Source organism: Nelumbo nucifera, chromosome 5 (genome assembly GCF_055504915.1).
Source record: "Nelumbo nucifera cultivar China Antique chromosome 5, China Antique-T2T, whole genome shotgun sequence".
Lineage (NCBI taxonomy): Eukaryota > Viridiplantae > Streptophyta > Magnoliopsida > Proteales > Nelumbonaceae > Nelumbo > Nelumbo nucifera.
Window position 1 is genome coordinate 60,843,409 of NC_142653.1, and position 21,110 is coordinate 60,864,518.

At 40.5% G+C, this 21,110-nt stretch overlaps 1 protein-coding gene across 1 annotated transcript in view; it reads right to left on the reverse strand.

Moving 5' to 3' along the window:
• The window catches only part of LOC104588562 (uncharacterized), a 61,896-nt gene extending 41,580 nt beyond the window's left edge, over positions 1-20,316 (reverse strand). The window contains exon 1 of the mRNA XM_010246543.3: positions 19,869-20,316. The gene's annotated coding sequence lies outside the window, so the exon portion shown is untranslated. The remainder of the gene's footprint in view (positions 1-19,868) is intronic.
• Between the last annotated feature and the right edge of the window lie 794 nt (positions 20,317-21,110).

Consider the following 21,110-nt stretch of genomic DNA (forward strand, 5'->3'; position numbering starts at 1 on the left):
CCACTCACTAAACCCTAGAGAATCAAAAAAGGGTTTCTCCTCGCTCACATGTTTCACCTTTTTCTTGGTTCTTGAGAACACTTCCACTGATTTAGCTCACGGCACATAGTTCTCACCATTTAATTTGAAAGAGGTCATTTGAACATTCAGGTAATCGAGAGAAATCATAACACCTGTCTTATTATCACTACCCTCTCCAGTTGTTGCCATCATAACAAAATCACCTCATACCACAAAAAAAAAAAAAAAAAATCAACTATGATAAGCAAAAAATCACCCTTTACTATTCAGCACTACACCACACACCACACAATAAAGTACTGTTATGACCACACTGCTGCTGTCATGGGTTCAACACCCGAAAACCCTACTATCACCACACATATCCAGGCATAAACAGAGAAAAAAAAAGGTTCATATGCATACCTACCAATCAACACTACTACATGAATGAAATCCAGCCCAAAAGAAAGAGAATACACTCCACTATTAGTCGATTAGAGAATTCTGTTCACACCTGTCCACAACCAGCCCCCTTCGTGTCATCGATTAGAGGGTTTCTAGCAAACCACCACAACGACCACCACAACAGCAACTGGAGGCATATTTACCTCTAAGAAGGAAAAACGACCACTTCTTTTTGGTCCCTTATCGATCCTCCAATTCATTTAAAAGTTACTTCAAAGAAAAGTTCTGATATGGCAATCTCAGGAGGATGAAGGGAGAGAGAGAAAAAAAAAAGAAGTGAGTTCTAAACTGATTTCCTAGGGCTATGATACCATGTGAATAATTTGATTAACCCTAGTTCAATTCTAGGTCTGAAGTAAGAAGAGAAGAAGAGAGAGAGAGAAGAGAAAAGGAGAAAGGATTAGGTCTGAGAAGAAGAAAAGTCACCTCTCTCAACCGACCCACTTTGTTTTTATACTCTTTGTATTAGAATACAAAAAACAGAGTTGTCCCTCATTAAGTATGGGACACAAAACTTAAACCCGAACAAAATAAATAACTTAACATTAGTTAGACAAAAGACTTAACTACCCTTGTATTGTCGATTCTAACAATTTTTTTATGTTTTGATTATTTTAAACACAATAAGATGGTTGCAGATTCAACCCAAATCTGATCCAAAATTGGACACGATAATTGGACACAGATGCAGATCTAAAGGTTTTTTTTTTTTGATCAATAACACTTTCATTAACTCATCAAAAGAAGATTTACAATAGGAAGACAAACACGCTTATCTTCCAAGAGCAACAAAGAACCTCAAGAAAAGAAAAAAAAGAAAGAAAACTCACTATAGTTACAGCTTAGCCCAAAAAAGTGAATCCCTTTCTGCCCCTTGTTTAGCTAAACCGTCAGCTAGGGAATTAGTCGATCTTTTAACCTAAAGTATCTTAACTTCCATCTCCCGCACCAGCCACTTGAATTTCCTCCTCTCATTATTGTACTCCCATAAGCCATTGTGGTCTTTAATCAGCCACCCTATCACCACCTCTGAATCCCCTTCAATTAAGAGTTTCCTAATGTTCAACTCCTTAGCTATCTACACTCCTTCCATAACTGCAAAGATCTCAGCTCTAAGGGAGTCACCCACTCCAATTGGGCCTGAGAACATAGCAGAAATGACCTCATTTTCATCCCTGAAAACACCCCCAATCCCCGATTGTCCCGGATTTCCCTGCTACACCCATCAAAGTTTAGTTTCACGAATCCACTAGGTGGAGGGGTCCAAACCACACTCATTACTGACTTAGTCTGTGTGCAATTTACAATTTCACCCCACTTCCTCAACATGTCATCCACAGTGTAATCTGTGAAAAGCTCCAAAGATTTCAGCCACTGCACCGCCCTAATATGAAGGATAGCCCTCAGATCTGTTGCTCCTCTCTGATCATCTAAGAATATCTTGGAATTTCTTTCTTCCCAAAGTGTCCAACATACTGCAGCCCTTAGTCCTCTCCACATTGTCCTTCCCCTTTTTATCCGCCACCTGAAAAAAGAAGGGGAAAAAAGGCCTTGCAAATCTGATGGGGGGTTCCAGCAACAACCAAATAGGGACAAAGCCCACTCCTAAATTGACCTCGCAAAATGGCAAGGCACCAGTAGGTGAAAACCAGTCTCCCCATCCGCTTTACAGAGAACACACCACTGAGGTGACAAACAAGTATTGGGTCTCTTCTTTTGGAGTAAATCACCAGTGTTGATTCTTTCCAGATAGGCTTCCCAACAAAAACTACCAACCCTAGGAGGTATTGCTCTGCACCAAACCTCATCGACAGAAAAAAGAGGGAAAGTAGGACTGGTGGACTGACTTAAGACTTTGAAGATAAAAGCACAAGTAAAAATGCCATTGGGAGAAGGTGTCCAAATTCTAGAGTCCGCCCTAGTGGGGTCTAAGACAACGTTATCAAGAATTGCAATAAGGCTCAAAATAATGTCAAAGTCTGAGTCCCTCAAATCCCTTCTTAGACCCAAGTTCCACCCAATCTCAGAAATGGAAGAGGACGGGGTGGTAAAAGACCAGATTGGCTCATTTTTCAAATCAGAAAGAGCAAACAAAGAAGGAAACTGATCCTTTAGAGGGGCACTCCCCACCCAGGTTTGTTCCCAGAATTTTATGAAGTTACCGGAATTCAAATCATACCTGATATTAGGGGAGAAAACTGGTAACAAGTCATGAATGGCTTTCCAAGGAGAATTGCTTGTGGTCCTAGCTCTGATTCCAGCGTCCCGTCCATTATGCTCCAGCCCCTGAATACTTGCCACTATTCTAGCCCATAGCTTCTCCTTCTCCACTGGGAATCTCCACAACCACTTTCCCAACAGAGTCATATTCCTTCTCCTAATATTCCCAAGCCCCAAACTACCACATGTCTTACTCCTACAAACTATCTCCCAGCTAACTCTATGATCCCTCTTTTCCTCTCCCGGTTCCCACAAGAAATCTCTCATTAACTTCTCCAATCTATTAGCAACCTTCACTGGGATTTTAAACACCAACAGGAAAAAGATAGGTAAATTAGCAAGCGTGGCCTTAATAAGAGTAATTCTCCCACCAAGAGAGAGGTAATTCTTTTTCCATGACACCAGTCTTTTTTCAAACCTTTCCACCACCGGGTTCCAAAAGCTCTCTCTCATAGGATTATCACCTAAAGGCAACCCTAAGTAGTTCAAAGGCCACCTTGAGACTTCACACCCCAGCACTTCAACACTCTCCCTGATCTCTCCCTCCTCCAAATTCACCCCCACAACACAGTTTTTCCCAAGGTTAACCTTCAAGTTGGATATTTGCTCAAACAGCTGTATAACCGACTTCAAATTCCTGATAAAGCTCACATTACCGCCTTCACAAAACAGAATCGTGTCGTCAACAAACTGCAAGTGAGTAAGGGGGGTTTTCCACCCTCCCAACTCTCCAGCCTCTAATAAGCCCCCTAGAATCTGCTCTGTGAATCTGTTTCCCCAAAACCTCCGCAATTAGAATGAACAAGAAAGGAGAAAGGGGGTCTCCTTGTCTTATACCCCTACTGGCTGGAAAGAAATCAACAATTTTCCCATTCACTAGCACTGAGTAATGACAATTTCGGACACAACCCATAATGCACTTACACCACCTATCCCCGAACCCAAATTTAGTCAAAACTTTCCTCAAAAATTCCCAGTCCACCAAGTCATAAGCCTTTTCCAAGTCCAACTTACAGACCACTCCCTTCTTCTTATCCCTCTTAAAGTTCTCCACTCTCATTAGCAATTAAAATCTGATCAGCAATTTGTCTTCCATTGACAAAAGCTCCTTGGTAGTGTGCAATGATATCTGACAAAACCTTCTTCAGCCTCAAAGACAACACTTTTGCAATGATCTTATACAAGCTATTAACCAAGCTAAATTGGCCTAAAATCCTTCGGGTGGGAAGCATCTTTCCTTTTTGGAATTAAGGCTATAAATGTAGAGTTCACACCCGGATTGACAATTCCTCTCTTGAAAACTCCTCAAACACCCGCAAAAGATCATCTTTCAAAATATCCCAACAGTCCTGATAAAAAGCCATTGTGAACCCATCCGGACCTGGGGCTTTTGTTCTATCCATAGAGAATACAGCCTCCTTGATCTCTTCTAAACTAAAGCTTCTCTCCAACCTTCTCCTGTTCTCCACCCCTACATCTGGCCAATCCAATCCTTCTATCCACACCCTTCTACACACAAGCCCCAACAATCTCCTCTTGATGTACTAGCTCAAATCCATCTACTACCAGTTTGGAAATCAGGTTCTTCCTTCTCCTGCCATCCTTCTATCCACACCCCTCTTGCACCCTTTTACACCGAGATTTTTGCCTCTAGCTAATTTCCTCCTTGTGCAGGCAGTCCTCTAATTGTCTTCTTAAATCTCTCCTGAGCTCATTGTCTTCCTCTCCAAGTTCTCCCCTTTCTTCTTTAGAGTCGAGGCTTTCAATCTTATCCAACAGATCTCCCTTTCTTTTTTCTATCCTCCCAAACTCCACCAGATTCCACTCCTTGATTTTTGCTTTCAAAAAATTGAAGTTTCTTATGGAATTTCATCCCCTCCCATTCCACCAATGGGTTACACTCATACCACCACTCCCTCACTTTGTTAGTAAACCCTGGGTGGAGTAACCACATATTTTCAAATCTAAAAAGGGTAGGACCTCCACGCCTTCTTTCCTCCTTACATAACACTATGGGCCAATGATCGGAGGTCACCCTTGGAATAGCTCTAGAAGCCAAAGTTCCCCAATGATCTTCCCAATCCAGAGAGAACAGGAATCTATCCAGTTTAGAGCAAATGGGTCTAGATTAGAGATTTGACCAAGTAAATATCTTATGGGCTAGGGGGATCTCTTTAAGCTCAAAGTCATCAACAAAGCTGTTAAACTTCCTCACGCTTTTTGTCACCCTCTGGTTAACCTTATTGAATTCCTCCGAGAATCTAATCACATTGAAGTCCCCACCCATGCACCAGAGCCCATCCCACAGCCCTCTAACATCCGCCAATTCCTCCCACAACTCCTTTCTCTTTCTATAGTCATTCGGTCCGTAAACATTTGTGAGAACCCACGTAAAATCACCCTCATGCTGCTTAAACTTCACGGAAACCGAGTACTTTCCGATCAACTCCTCCAGGCCTTCAACCACATCCCTCTTCCACATTGTTACAATCCCCCCGGATGCACCCCAAGAGGGGGCAGCCACCCAACTAATCCCCCTGGCTTTCCAAACACTCCGTGCCCAATTGTTATTAAACTCTATTCTCTTAGACTCTTGCAACAGCACAATGTCTGGGTCAAACCGTTTTATTACCTCTTTTATTGTCGCTCTCTTCCTTGCACTCCCAATTCCCCTCACATTCCAACTAAAAACTTTCATTCCACTTCTTATTTAAACCCCTTGTCACCTTCCACTACTTTCCCCCTTTCCTCCTATCTCCTTTTACCCCGAGAATCTTGTCTCCTACATCTCTCTTCAATCTCTCTACTTCACTCAATCTCCTCTTCTTTGTTCTGATCTCCTTCTTCCTCTTCTGTAATCTTTCTTTCAACACATTCAAATCTTCCAACCTACAGCCCAACTTCTCTACAAATTCTGCTAACATGTCTTCTCTCACCGAGTCCTCCACCCCTACCCTTCCTACAGAAACCCCTCCAACTCTGCCCATCTGCCCGTTCTTCCTCTCCCCTGGTCCCACCTCTGTTCTTTCCTTTCCATCCAACCTCCCTCTCCTATTACCTCCCTCTCCTATTACCTCCCTCCTTCCATGTTCCTTTCCTTCCATCTCTACCCTCAATCCTTTCCCTCCTCTCCACTAACTCCTCCCCTCTTCCTTCCTCCCCTTCCCTCCTCCAAATCAACTTTCCTTCCACTTCCTTAAACACTTTTTCAATGATTTCCCGCACTTTTTCACTCCTATAACTTCCTTCCCTCACCTTCCCACTTTCCTTCATCCCCCTCTCCCCCTCCTCGGAGAGCCCGCCTTCTAGCATGGCTGCATATTCATGGGCTACAGGACATGGAACAGAAACGGAATCTGGAACCAAAGACACAAGAGACACATTAGTAGCACAAACCGAAATCACTTGGTTACCTGGGATTGATGGACAAACTAGAAAAGGACTGCTCCTGGCCTCCCTCTCTTGTTCCAGAGGTTGGTAAACATCTGTCTCCCTTAGTTGGTTGGGAAGTACTTCTGTCCTTTGGTCAACCTGGTGATCTTTCTCCTCTACCCCTGGTTCACCCCTAGATGGTGTGTTCCTGCTCAGCTTCCTGTTCTCCCGATTTACCCCTTCTGATAATCCTTGCACACTCTGTAATCTTAGAAATGAGTTGACCCAATTGCAATCTACACCCTGAAATAAGCTTGCAATATTCCACCCATCCAAGTCACCACCAGCACAACTCCCTTCGTCGTTTACACTGCCCACGCTAGTACCATCAGCAGAACGGACCTCCGCTTCTTCATCTCCTTCACTGCACTGTGCCCAGCCTTCATCCTTTTCTTCCCTCTCTTCAGTTCATTCCCTAGCGAATCTTGGATTCGGCCTTTCTGAGGAGCGACGTAGTTGGCTATGCTCCTCCAAACTTCGCCGGAAAACCCACTGCAACACCGATTTCTTCTCCAACTTTCACCGCTGCACACAAGCTCACCCCCCTTTCTCACGACTTGGAACGATGATAGACCATTACCATTGTCTATCAGCGCCCCAAGAGAAACCCCTTTGCCCCGACCCACGTGACAGTTTAAATTATCACGTGGGTCCTTCAAATGGATCCCCCTTTCGGAGTTACGCCCACCAACCCGCCCGCGTGACCTTTTAAGTTGTCATGTGGGCCCTTCCAAAACTGTCCCGGCTCAACCTTCACCCCGCCCGACCCACCCACCACCTTCAACGGCTCAGACCAGACCTTTCAGCTCCCCAACCCATCCTGCCTTTTCGCCATGTCAGCAAAGGAAGAGAATCCCGCCATTAAGTTGTTTAATTAAAACCTATTTGAAATATTTTCCTTAAAAAGATTTCTTGTCATTTGGTTTTCCCCAACCGGCTCAGTAACCCCAAAAAAACCTTTCATCTGCTCCACCTTTTCAACTCCCAACCTAAGCCCTCCACGTGTCCACCACCCCGCCAGCTCATCATCTTCTACCTTAGGAACACCTCCCCACCACAACCATTCAACTTCAGAGGCCACCCACACCTTGTACCAGGCTTCATCCGAGCATATTTCAATGACCCTCGGCAGGTTCTCATGCCTAACACCAGCAACCTGTAACTCCACGGCACCCAGAAAACGTTTATCAACTTTCATCAAGATGCCTCCCAGACAATGCACGATGTGTTCAAGAACAGAGTTCCGCCAGAGGTGAAATGGAAGGCCTACAAGCTTCAGTCGGACACAACCATCTTGGACTTCGACTTCATTGCATAATGGACTCCATTTCTGAACCTGTATCAGAGCTCCATCCACCACTACTGCTTTAAAACTTAGCTCCTGGTCGCCTACATCAAGCATGGCTTTCGTCTCTGCAAAAGGGAACAACATAGCTTCACTCCCAGATCCTAACTCCCCTGCCACTGTACACAGAACCCTTCTCCAATCTGTCACTCCTCTATCGGCTACTAACACCCTTCTTTTCTTCCACTCATCCTTCCCTGCTCCTACCGATAATCTTCGAAGACTAGAAGTGCAAGAAACCACCACTTCAGTCGGAATGCCTTGCACTTCTACGCTCCCAGAGGAACTACTCGAAACTGCCCCCTCCTGAACATTTTTACCCTGATCTTTGGATTTTTGACCATTTCTCTTCACCCCCTCTTCTCTCTTCATTTCCAAGGCTACAAGAAAAGACTGTAGCAACTTCACAAAGTCCATCCACCCTTTCCGTAGCCTCCCTTCTGGCACACACAGCAAATGCTTTCCACTTGTTCCAAAAAACTCCACCACAGAGATAAACCATCCCTTTCTGTTTCTTTTCAATTCTGTTACATATTTCTTACCAGGGACAGCCATTGAATTTGTCCATCCAATCACCTTACCAGAGTTGATAACCCCATCTATGAAACCTTTCAACCAGACGATGACCTCCTTTGACACCAACACAGTCGCCCTGTTATTCTCTCTGATTTTCAATACGTCCTCACCTTTGATCCTTTCCTCTTCGAACTTGAAAGTCTTGGCTTCGATCAACACCTCAGACCTCCACCTTCCTACTACTCTGAACCTTCCCTCGTCCTCCATTCTCTTCACTCTGCTCTAGGGACTATGGCAGAGGAATATCTTTAGCTTACAACATACACATTCTGACCCATGGATAAACATTTCTCAAATAACAAATTTGCAAGAATTTTCTGACTAAGAGGTATTTTCCCCTAATCAGCCTAGTCATCCAATTTCTAACTCTTGCCTATGCAGAAGTTGACAAAAAACTTTTATACACATCATAGTGTGTTCCCATTCCTAGTTGAATATCCACACCCCCACTTGCATGATATGATCATTTCCCATGTTACACTCATGGTTCTGAAAGACAGTGAGACATATAAATCGAGGTGAGGCAAAGCCAAAACACCCTGTAGATGAAGCAAGAGGATTACACCTCAGATTTTGAGGAGTATGTGTCACAACCTCATGCCTCAAATTGGTCCAGATCTAAAGGTTTATAATTGGATACGAATGGAGATGCAGCTAGATCCGATCCATTTACAACCCTAATAGGGAGGGAGAGGGGCATATCTTCATAGTCAAAAGAAAATGGAAAAAAAAAAGAAATAACAATATAGAAGAGGGCAATGCAAACAAAATAAGCTTGACATGGAGGGATTGTTAAGAAATCAGAAATCAAAAAAAAACAAAAACAAATAACCATTGTCAAATAAAAAGAAAGCTAAGAGTTGCAAAAGAAGTTTATGTCAAAGGAGAGAATGAGATTGTGGAGACATCTATTAGATGAAATTCTCCGTATGTGAACCCAAGTAAAGAAATGTTTGCCTTTGAATTTTAGAACATTGAGAGATTGCAAGTGATGGCCTCTAGATTAAGTTGAGACCTGAGAGATTGTGAAGTAGCAATCTATGGTCTCTTAGACCCTAGAGTTAGGTTGTTTACTTGTCTGGTTGAATGAAGGGAATGGAGCAAGATATCATGAAATTACCCCCATTTACCCTTAGTTATAAGTAATTATCGTATATTAAATACAAATGGCATAGGACATTAATAATAATTGTTATAAAAAATTGACAATATATATGCACAGAATTTTTTTTATCAGTAATATATATGCACAGAATTGGGATCGGACTTTTACCAAATTGGATTGAGCAACATCTGAGTTTGATCTGAATTTTAATTGGATTATACTTTGCACATCTGACTTCAATCCAATTACATTACTACATCCAAGTCCAATATTTTTGGATCGAATGTCAAATCAGGTATTGAATTTTCAAAGCCTGTTGACTGCCCTAAAGACAATTTGTTGATATACAAGCACTTATTTTTTTGATAAATTTTCTCTTTTAAACATTTAATATTTATCAACATTACCTATTTAACCTTATTTAGGAATAAACGAGTGATTCTATATTATTTTTGAGGAGGGGCATTATTGGTAGGGGTGGCAAATGTGTGGGTTGGGTTGGGTAAGAGTTGAATGCCAATCCTTGTTGATGGATAAAAACCACTCTGGCCCAGCCATATTGACCCACTTGCCCATCCATACTAACCCTTGCCCACCCTCACCCATACTGACCCACTAAACCTCACCTATAAATGCAGAAACGGGTCAAGTCAACCTGCATGCCCAAAAAAAAAAACATTTTTAAGAAAATCATCTCTCAAGAGTGTCATGTGACAGATACAGGTCGGGCCAGGCATTTTAAGAAAATCATCTCTTGAGACTATAATGTGATCAATATGGGTCGGCTCGACCCATATATCCGGGGAAAAAAACAATTTCAAGAGAATCGGCTCAACCCTTATACCTAAAAGTCAATTTAAAGAGAACCATCTTGCTCTCATGACTGTCATGTGACAGATATGGGCCGGGACAACCTGTATGCCCAAAAATTGTAAAGAAGCATAACATTTATAGAAAACTAAAAAAGAGTAGAAATTTTGCAAGAAAGATTGTAGAAAATGAAAGAATGTTGTAAAAAGCTACAAAATTTTGCAAAAAAAATGCAGAAATTTTGCAGCAAAAATAACAAAAATTGCAGAAAAATACCAGAAATTTTGTAGAAAATGAAGCAATTTTACAAAAAAAAATTGCAGATATCGCAAAATTTACAGAAAATGCATGAAAAGCAGAAATTTGCAAAAAGTGCATGAAAATACCAGAAAATTTGTAGAAATTACAGAAAAATACCAGAAATTTGCAGAAAATGCAAAAATTTTGGAAAATTTTGCAGAAATTACAGAAGAAAAGCAAATGCAAAAATTACAAAAGTTTTGCAGAAAATTTTAAAAAATGCGGTTAAATACCAGAAAATGCAGAAAGTACAGAAAATGCATGAAAATACCAGAAAATTTGCAGAACTTTGGAAGAAAAATGCCAAAAATGCATGAAAATGCAGAAATTTTGTAGAAGATTCAGAAAAAGTTGTAGAGAAGTACCAGAAAAATGCAGCAAATGCACGAAAATACCAGAAAATTTGTAGAAAATGCAGAAAAATGTAGAAATTACAGTAGTTTTGCAGAAAATGCAGAAATATTGCAGAAATGAAGAAAAAAATCAGATATTTGCAGAAAATACATGAAAATACCAAAAAAAATGCAGAAATTGCAGAAAATACCATAAACTTTGCAGAAAATGCAGAAATCCTGCAAAAAATTGCAGAAAGGTACTAGAAAAATACAGAAAATGCATGACAATACCAGGAAAATTGCAGAAAATGAAGAAATTTTGTAGAAAATGCAGATATTTTGCAGAAAAAAAAAAAGCAGAAATTAAAGAAATGTTGCAGAAAATGCATGAAAATACCAGAAAATGCAAACAAAATGCAGAAATTTTGTAGAAAAATGACAGAAATTGCAGAAATTTTATAGAAAATTCAGAAAAAAATGCAGAAAATACCAGAAAATGCAGAAATTTGCAGAATATAATGTTTTAAGACAACTCTCAATAGTGTCATTTTAGCATGGTAAAGATGGCTACATCATAGTTGATAAACTAATTAAGCAAGGAGATAAGTAATGTTTCAAGAAAAACCAGTTTTGGGTGAACAATAGTGTCATTTATTGTATATCTTTGGCAAAAGGTATTTGTTTCAGTCCTTAAATCCTTATCCTATCAATACAGTTCAGCTTTTGTCCATATCAATGCCTTTGAATAATAAGAAAGTAGGTTTTGCAGGTCTTTTGAATAAAAAGCATGTCAATCCAGTTTTTAGATTATGATTGATTAGAATCACATATTGATGCTCAAGAAGGGCTAGAGTAAACTTCAAAGTGATGCAATGGCAATCTTTTCACATGCATCACTACCAGCACATTACGTGGTGTAGGAATATGAAAAGAGGCTGAAACTAGAGATTAGTCTGAATGCAATTACGTGATGTAGGAAAAGAGAGGGGAATGGAAGTCATAGAAAAGCAACAATTTAACTCCTATAAGATCCTTAGAACTACATATAAAACAGGTTAGAAAAAATAAGTCATTCATTTTCTATCTCTTGATCAGTAACAGTAAAAATTACATATTAATTTTCTATCTCTTGATCAGTAACTGTAAAAATTACGTATTAATAACACCATAAAGAGCGCCAAAAGAACTAAAACAAACATGAAGGTCCTAGATCATTGGCCTCCAAAATGAAAACCTGATTCAAATACATTAGAGGATAAGGCTCTTCATGAGTAGCTAGGTTCTTCAGACTTCAGAGAATACTCAGGTAATGTACTTCAGCTTTTCAAGTCGAGCAGTGGAAGGAAACTCTCTGGGAACTAAATCTCTTGCACTTTTTCAAGTCCAGCAGTTGAAGGTAATAGTAGTTCAATACTTTCAAGTGGAAAATATCTGGATATCTTCTAAAGAAGATAGCCTTAACCTTAGGACCCTTAGCCACTAGTCAATGAAGAAGCTAAGGCTTTGTCGAGTGGCCTGAATAGCCCATTCAGAATGACTCCCAAATTGGCACAGGGATGGTAAGATCAAAGTTAAAGATGGGGCCATGGGGGTCCTTGCATCCTGACACAGGGTGTGTGGTCTTGGTAATCGAGGCCCTTCAGAGGTGAGTGGTCACACTAAAGATTAATTGAGCACTATATGTTTGAGTTACTCAGGCCCAATTGGACAAGGAAGCTCTCTAAGAGGTAAGATATTATCACTGTATCCAGGATTGAAGATTACCTCCACACAAAGAAGCTCTCTAAGAGGTAAGATATTATCATCTCTAAGAGGAAGGAAGCTCTCTAAGAGGCAAGGTATTATTAGTCAAAAGTGTTTGCTACAATTTGATTTCGTGGTTCTTGACTAATCAGAAGGCCCATGCTCCCTAGGCATCATATTAGGAGGTCACAGCCTTGCTTTCTCGACTAAAGTAGCTCTTTCTAATGGGCACCCAGATCTGTGGCTGAAAGCTTTCAGATGGGGGACCAAATCTGTCAATGCATCCCCAAACACTTGCAAGGGAGTGTGATAGGACGAAGTGGTTTTAAACAAGGGGCCCAACTGCTCATGCCCAGGATAAAAGGAAAATAAACCTTGAAGAAAGAAAGTAAAGTTATCCCAAATCCTCTAATGACAAGTGTTTTTGTCAATTTCTTTTTGTTATTGTTTTCTAGCTTATGTAACTTTTTGGGGAGTCGATTTCCAATTCTTGATTACTCAAGGTTAGTAGCATTGAACTGCTAAAAGTGTTTCCAGAATTTAGAGAAGTAGGTTCATCACTTTAGAACAGGTTTTGGGGGTCATCTGATGGTGTTTCCCAATTATCTCAAACTCCCATTAACCACTGCAAGGAGATAATGCCATGAGAAGATTAATTAAATTTGTCCATTAATCATCTCTGCATGAAAATGTTCCTCATTGTCCTTCAACTCTTCAAGAGTATTATTATTTTTTTTTTTAATCAATAACACTTTCATTAATTCATTAATAGAAGATTTACAAAAAGAAGACAAACACGCTTATCTTCCAAGAGCAACAAAGAACCTCAAGAAAAGGAAAAAAGAAAGAGAAAAGAAAGAAAACACACTAAAGTTACAGCTTGGCCCAAAAAAGTGAATCCCTTTCTGCCCCTTGTTTAGCTAAACCGTCAACTAGGGAATTAGCCGATCTTTTAACCAAACGTATCTTAACTTCCATCTCCTGCACCAGCCACTTGAATTTCCTCCTCTCGTTATTGTACTTCCATAAGCCATTGTGATCTTTAAACAGCCACCCTATCACCACCTCTGAATCCCCTTCAATTAAGAGTTTTCTGATGTTCAACTCCTTAGCTATCTACACTCCTTCCATAACTGCAAAGATCTCAGCTCTAAGGGAGCCACCCACTCCAATTGGGCCTGAGAACATGGCAGAAATGACCCCATTTCCATCCCTAAAAACACCCTCAATCCCCGATTGTCCCGGATTTCCCCTGCTACACCCATCAAAGTTTAGTTTCACGAATCCACTAGGTGGAGGGGTCCAAGCCATACTCATTACTGACTTAGTTTGTGTGCAACTTGCAATTTCACCCCACTTCCACAACATGTCATCCACAGTGTAATCTGTGAAAAGCTCCAAAGATTTCAGCCACTGTACCGCCCTAATATGAATGATAGCCCTCAGATCTGTTGCTCCTCTCTGAGCTTCTAAGAATATCCTAGAGTTTCTTTTTTCCCAAAGTGTCCAACATACTGCAGCCCTTAGTCCTCTCCACATTGTCCTTCCCCTTTTTATCCGCCACCTGAAAAAAGAAGGGGAAAAAAGGCCTTGCAAGTCTGATGGGGGGTTCCAGCAACAACCAAATAGGGACAAAGCACATTCCTAAATTGACCTCGCAAAATGGCAAGACACCAGTAGGTGAAAACCAGTCTCCCCATCCGCTTTACAGAGAACACACCACTGAGGTGACACACAAGTATTGGGTCTCTTCTTTTGGAGTAAATCACCAGTGTTGATTCTTTCCAGATAGGCTTCCCAACAAAAACTACCAACCCTATGAGGTATTGCTCTGCACCAAACCTCATCAACAGGAAAAGGAGGGAAGGTAGGACTGGTGGACTGACTTAAGACTTTGAAGATAGAAGCACAAGTAAAAATGTCATTGGGAGAAGGTGCCCAAATTCTAGAGTCCGCCCTAGTGGGGTCTAAGACAGTGTTATCAAGAATTGCAATAAGGCTCAAAATAATGTCAAAGTCTGAGTCCCTCAAATCCCTTCTTAGACCCAAGTTCCACCCAATCCCAAAAATGGAAGAGGACGGGGTGGTAAAAGACGAGATTGGCTAATTTTTCAAATCAGAAAGAGCAAACAAAGAAGGAAACTGATCTTTTAGAGGGGCACTCCCCACCCAGGGTTTGTTCCCAAAATTTTATGGAGTTACCAAAATTCAAATCATACCTGATATTAGGGGAGAAAACTGGAAGTAGGTCATGAATGGCTTTCCAAGGAGAATTGCTTGTGGTCCTAGCTCTGATTCCAGCGTCCCATCCATTATGCTCTAGCCCATGAATACTTGCCACTATTCTAGCCCATAGCTTCTCCTTATCCACTGGGAATCTCCACAACCACTTTCCCAACAGAGTCATATTCCTTCTCCTAATATTCCCAAGCCCCAAACCACCACATGTCTTACTCCTACAAACTATCTCCCAGCTAACTCTATGATCCCTCTTTTCCTCTCCCGGTTCCCACAAGAAATCTCTCATTAACTTCTCCAATCTATTAGCAACCTTCATTGAGATTTTAAACACCAACAGGAAAAAGATAGGTAAATTAGCAAGCGTGGCCTTAATAAGAGTAATTCTCCCACCAAGAGAGAGGTAATTCTTTTTCCATGACACCAGTCTTTTTTCAAACCTTTCCACCACCGGGTTCCAAAAGCTCTCTCTCATAGGATTATCACCTAAAGGCAACCCTAAGTAGTTCAAAGGACACCCTGAGACTTCACACCCCAGCACTTCAACACTCTCCCTGATCTCTCCCTCCTCCAAATTCACCCCCACAACACAGTTTTTCCCAAGGTTAACCTTCAAGTTGGATATTTGCTCAAACAGTTGTATCACCGACTTCAAATTCCTGATAAAGCTCACATTACCGCCTTCACAAAACAGAATCGTGTCATCAGCAAACTGCAAGTGAATAAGAGGGGTTTCCGCCCTCCCAACTCTCCAGCCTCTAATGAGCCCCCTAAAATCTGCTCTGTGAATCAATTTCCCCAAAGTATTATTATTTTCTTGATTAACATTTATTCAGTTAGTAAATTTTTGAAGTCAAGTCAACAAAGCAAGACTCTAAGTGTTCATGTTCCCAATGTAATGTTTATCACTGAAAATTTTCAATCTAATTTTTCTTTTTTGAAGAATCAAGAAAAAAATATTAAAATAAAAAGGAAGGAGGTACAACAGTAAGGTGATAAGATAACACCAGTAAAGAACACCCTCTGAGAGACCATAAAATCGAAAAACCCCACAGCTTACAAGGAAAGATATACCCAATTAAATCCGAGGAAAGGACAAAGGAAAAGACCCAATGATGAACTTCCGTGAATACACAGACCACCCGCCCGACAATTAAACCAAAAGAAAAGCCCCTCTCTGCAAACCACCAGAACTTCAATCTTCATCCGTGAAAATATCCTCCTGGTGAGAGTCATCTTCATCCCATTCCTTTCTTCCTTCCCTAAGGATTTCATTTTTCAATTTCTCTACTTTTTTTCTTCTTTCAAACTCCTCAAATACCCTTCTAGCAAACTCCTCACCACCCCAGAAACACAGACCCAGGCTTTTCCCAACCAAGACCTCTCTATCCACTAATTTCTAGAGAGACACCCCACCTGAACCTCCATCAGCACCCTCATTATTTTGTTGCAACCCGGTTGGACCAAAGCCAGATTCCATCCCACTCACATAATTTTCCTATTGTCCCCTTATTGGAAGGGGAACAGATGACTAATCTTGCATCGTTGCCCCCGTGTTCTGTACTCGTTGCCTCATTGCCTCATGTTTTTTTCCTCCTGTACACCCATTTGAATCTTTTTGTAGGTCCAGCCCCTGCCGGGCCGAGTTTTACTTTTGAAAAGACCTTTGCCACATGCACTACATCATGATTTCACAAGTTACACGATTTCTTGCTACTTATCCCATTCTTCTGTTCCTTCTCCTCCTCTTCACGTTTGCTCTTTCAACCCAAGTCCACACCCAACCTCCCTGCCTTTACTTCCTCAAAATGCAAACCATCCTCAAAACAACCTTCAGCCTAACCTTCAATGGACATATCATCATCTAACACTTTCTTTCCTTCAGTCTTATCTTCATATTCCAACTCAATTCCTGTGCTATTACTTCCTTTCCCATCTCCCTTCTCCCCCCCTTTCCAGCCTCTCTGAATCAACAAAGGCACTCTCTTCCGAGGAAGTGCAGATCTCATCGAGACAACTACTATCCTGGGAATAGTGTCCAGAAACACCAGATGCAAAAGAACAAGGATTCTCGTCTAGGTACACACCTGATTCACCAACGATCCTCTTCTTGTTGTCTTTGTCAAACCTTGCAACACCCAGATCCACCTTTCTCCCTTTCTTTCTATAGCCTCATTCGAAACACTACTTGCTTTTCCTCTTCTTTTGAAGTTTGGTCTATTAAGCCCTAAGACCTTTCTCTAATCGACTTTCTTTTTCCTGATCTGAAAATCTTTCAAGCCTTTCTGCACAGTGAAGTTGAAACTGTTAACTTCATTCGAGGTTCCTATTGAGCTCAGCGGAAGCTTCATCTGACTATTCTGATCTGAGTTAGACAATGGCCATCGTGCTCCACACTCCTTATTGACTTTCTTGAGCTCTCGAAGCGGTTCCCATAGACCCACTTGCTCTGAAACGACAGGGAACTTCTCTTGTAATGGATGAATAGATAAGTCTCCACTTGTTGAGTCAATCGAAAGCCTCACCACTTGAGTCACGTGATTGTCTAAGATATCACCTGGCTAGCTTCTGCTAACCCAACCAAATCCTAAGAACGGCTCAGCCTCTCGATCTGGTCCAGTCCATCTCTGACTTATCTTAAAAGCATCTTGTGGGCCCATTCTTTTAGGTGACATGGCACCACCCTTAATAGCCTCCGCATAAGTTTTTTCGCCTGAACCTCACTCACCAATTTGAAGTAATTTTGAATTAAATTCTTTATTATCCAACGCCTTTCTGTCTGACCCACGTGAGCCTATTTGGTATCCTTCTGAGATTGTCCACCAGCTTTCGACCCTTGGTTTCCACGTGTGATCCATCCTTCAAAGCAATCGCCCATTCTTTTAGGTGACATGGCACCACCCTTAATAGCCTCCGCATAAGTTTTTTCGCCTGAACCTCACTCACCAATTTGAAGTAATTTTGAATTAAATTCTTTATTATCCAACGCCTTTCTGTCTGACCCACGTGAGCCTATTTGGTATCCTTCTGAGATTGTCCACCAGCTTTCGACCCTTGGTTTCCACGTGTGATCCATCCTTCAAAGCAATCGTCATCTTCAACCTTAGAAAATTTCAACTAAAGAGACGTTTCAACTTCCAATAGAACCCAGACCTTCAGCCAAAGGCCATCAGTGAAAAGGTTCAAGCATCTAGGAATTTCTTCAGGTTTTAGGCCCTTGATTCTAGCTCTCGCAGCATGAAGGTCTTGCAGATTATAAGTAACCAGAACACCACCTATAGTTTGAACCAATTTTTCAAGGAACTCCTCCCTCCAGAGATTAAACGGAAGTCCCACAAATTGAAGCTCAATATTTTCTTCAGAGGTAAGAATCTGATTACAAGACAAATACTAGTTCTCCACCTTTACCCTACTGTCAGGAGATTCCACTGATTCAGTAATGTTAAATACAACTTCTTTTCTAATTCCACCTAAAACAGCCTTCAAATCGTCAAAGGGTTTAATGTTCACAGAATCTTTTAAAATTAAATCTCTCTGCAACCATCTCCGCTATTCTTCCCCAGTCTGTGATTTTTTGCCTAAAGTTAAGATCACATTCTTCTCCCAGGCTCCTTTATCTGTACCAAAAGACAACCTTCGACTTCTGGTATCACTGCATGCTATGGCTTGTGGAACTCCTTTTTCTGTTTTCCCTTCCTTCATGTTCTACTTGTGATTATGCTTATCACCATCCTCTGTGCCAATGCATTGCTTTGGTCTTTGTCTTTCTTCCATATTCAATAATAAGCCTGAAAACAATCTCCACCCTATCCTCTTTCTACCCTCTGGCACACACAACATCTGTTTTCTATTATCACTGAATCTTTCCATGATCACTACAAACCAACCTTTCATGTTTCTTCTCATCTCTGCTTCAAAACTTCTCCCATCTATGCTCATTGCATTCTTCCAGCCCAGTTTTTTCAGGGCGAAAGCCGTCCGCAACTACAAAAATTGTGGCCCTTTTTTCTTCTCTGATCTTTAAAGTCCACTTACCTTTGTTTTTGCCTTCTTCAAAGTAGAACTCCTTAGCTCCGATGTCAACTTCTCTTCTCCATCTCCCAGCTATAGCTTCGATTCAATCACTATCTTTGAGTCACCAAGGCTCTTTTCCTCTGGTTGAAGCTTCTACAACCCATAATTCTCTTCTTCTATCATACCAACGAAGAGCATAATCATTCATTCAGAAATTTTTGCAACATTAAGGAGATTCAAAGGAGTTTGATCTTCACTCAAATGTCTATATTTCAATTGTTAGTAACAATTGAAGTTGCAAAATCAAATAAAAGGCATGTCTCAGATACATCCGTAACAACACCATTTTGTTTATGAGATTGCTTCATCATATTGGTGTGATGCTATGTGCAGCAAATAAAACTGTGGTCCAACAAGGAGGACTTCTGAGCCATCCTTGACAGTTCCATAGTCAAGTGCTATCTGAATGTCCAGGCCAACATTCCCATTGAGCAACAAAACTTGACAAAGAATTCCCACCTTGCTTAAGAGATTTCTTGATTAAACCAGAATTAGGAGAGTGCAATATGAAGGCATTATATGATGTAACCATAGGGGCAACACAAATGTATTTTATTACTTATCAAAAGAAAAACATAAATGTATTTTAGCTACCATATTCTCTAGCACACCCATCCAAATAATAAAGACAAATTGTTGTAGAGTGTCATTACTAGCACAACTGTTGATGACAGGCTGAGTCTGAGAAATGTTCTGGACTCTAGGAAAGGAATCTTTGAAAAGGGGAAATGGGGTGGTACTGGTACTCACAACTATCACCAATCTTCACATTCAGTTCTAACAATCTTTGTAGCTCTTACAATGATTACATACTTTTTTCATAGTAGCATTCTAAAATTTGTCAGTGTTACCATTCATCAAAAAAAATTTGTCAGTGTTACATAATCTTTGAACACCATGATATTTTTTCCTTCCTCTTTATAAACAAAAGCAACAGATTTGAGTTGATATGTAACAGAACAGGATGATTACAAATCATTGACAGAACAGGATGATTACAGATCAATACTCAGTCACAATGTCTAAGTTAAGTGAATATAAATAGAAATTTTATGTTCTTCAATCTGAAATCAAATGCTAGGTAGAAACTAGAAACCGTACACTAAGAAACAGCGGTTTGAGATTAAAGAAGATTACTCCATTTTGACTTTCTACTTCAGTATGCCGATCACTATATAACAACTATGAGATTAAAGAAGACGAACAATGTCAAAAGAATTACCTATCCAAAGCTCCGATCTATACCCGACTTGAGAACTCTGAGAAACAGCGGCGATGAAAACAGTGGCACGGCGAGAAACAGATGCATTAAAGTTAAGAGAATAAACTTGCTTCAATGGCGGAACAGAGAGAACTAAGAAAAAACTTCGAGCCTAACAACTTCAATGGCGAAACAGCGGCGTTGAAACCCTAAGAGCCTTCAACCCTGCCCTCGATATAGTGACCGGTGGAACAGAGAACTGAGAGAAGAGATTTATGACTTAATCTTCAATGGTGGAACAGATTCCAAGCCCTAATAGCTTTCGACCCTAACAGCTTCAATGGTAGAACAGAGAACTGAGAAAAAAAAGAGAGATCTCTGTTCTCTGTTCTGGCTTGCGGTGTTCTCTCTCGAGTCTGGACCGACCCTCTAGGCTCTGGCCTCTCGTCCACCCTCACACAATCCACCCTGACCCTAATGGATCATTTGACCCATATGAGCCACTGGAAGATTCCGGATCTCCTGCCCACGCCTACCTGTGTGGCTGCGATAAACATGGGCAAAGTTCTGGTGGACAGGAGATCCGAACTCCTATTAGAATGGGTGAGTATTAGGGGTGTACAATCATTTGGTTCGGTTTGGTTCAGTTCCAATCGAGGACCTAACTGATTATTCAGTTTTACCATTTCCCTTAATCAAATCAAATCAAATTATATTTTAGAACCGAACTGACCCTAATTGAATTCAATTTGGTTTTTGGTTTGGTTGGACCTAGGTTCCACATAAAAGGCAAGCATTTAATAAGTGTTATTAATGAAAAGTTAAAATGGCCCCAAAACCCAATAATTTTAATTTAACTAATTATTAACTATTATTAATAAAAAGCTAAAATAGGCTGAAATTAATGAATTGGCTATTTTCAAAAGTAATTAATGATTAATGAAAAATTAATGACTAATAAACAATTAATAATGAGTCTAGGTTTTAATTAATTATTATTAATTGTTCATTGGAAAATATAATAATTAATTAGCATAAAGTATTAAATAAAAACATTAATGTTTAATATACTTAACTAAATAACAATATTAATTTGGTTTTCAGTTCGCTCGATTGAAAATTCCAATCAAAACGAACTGAAACCGAAACCAATTTAAAAAAAAAATACTAAACCGAACCAAACCGATAGTCGAATTAATTGAACTGAATTAGCTTATTCGGTTTAGTACAGTTCGGTTTTCGGTTTATCAACCAAATTTGAAC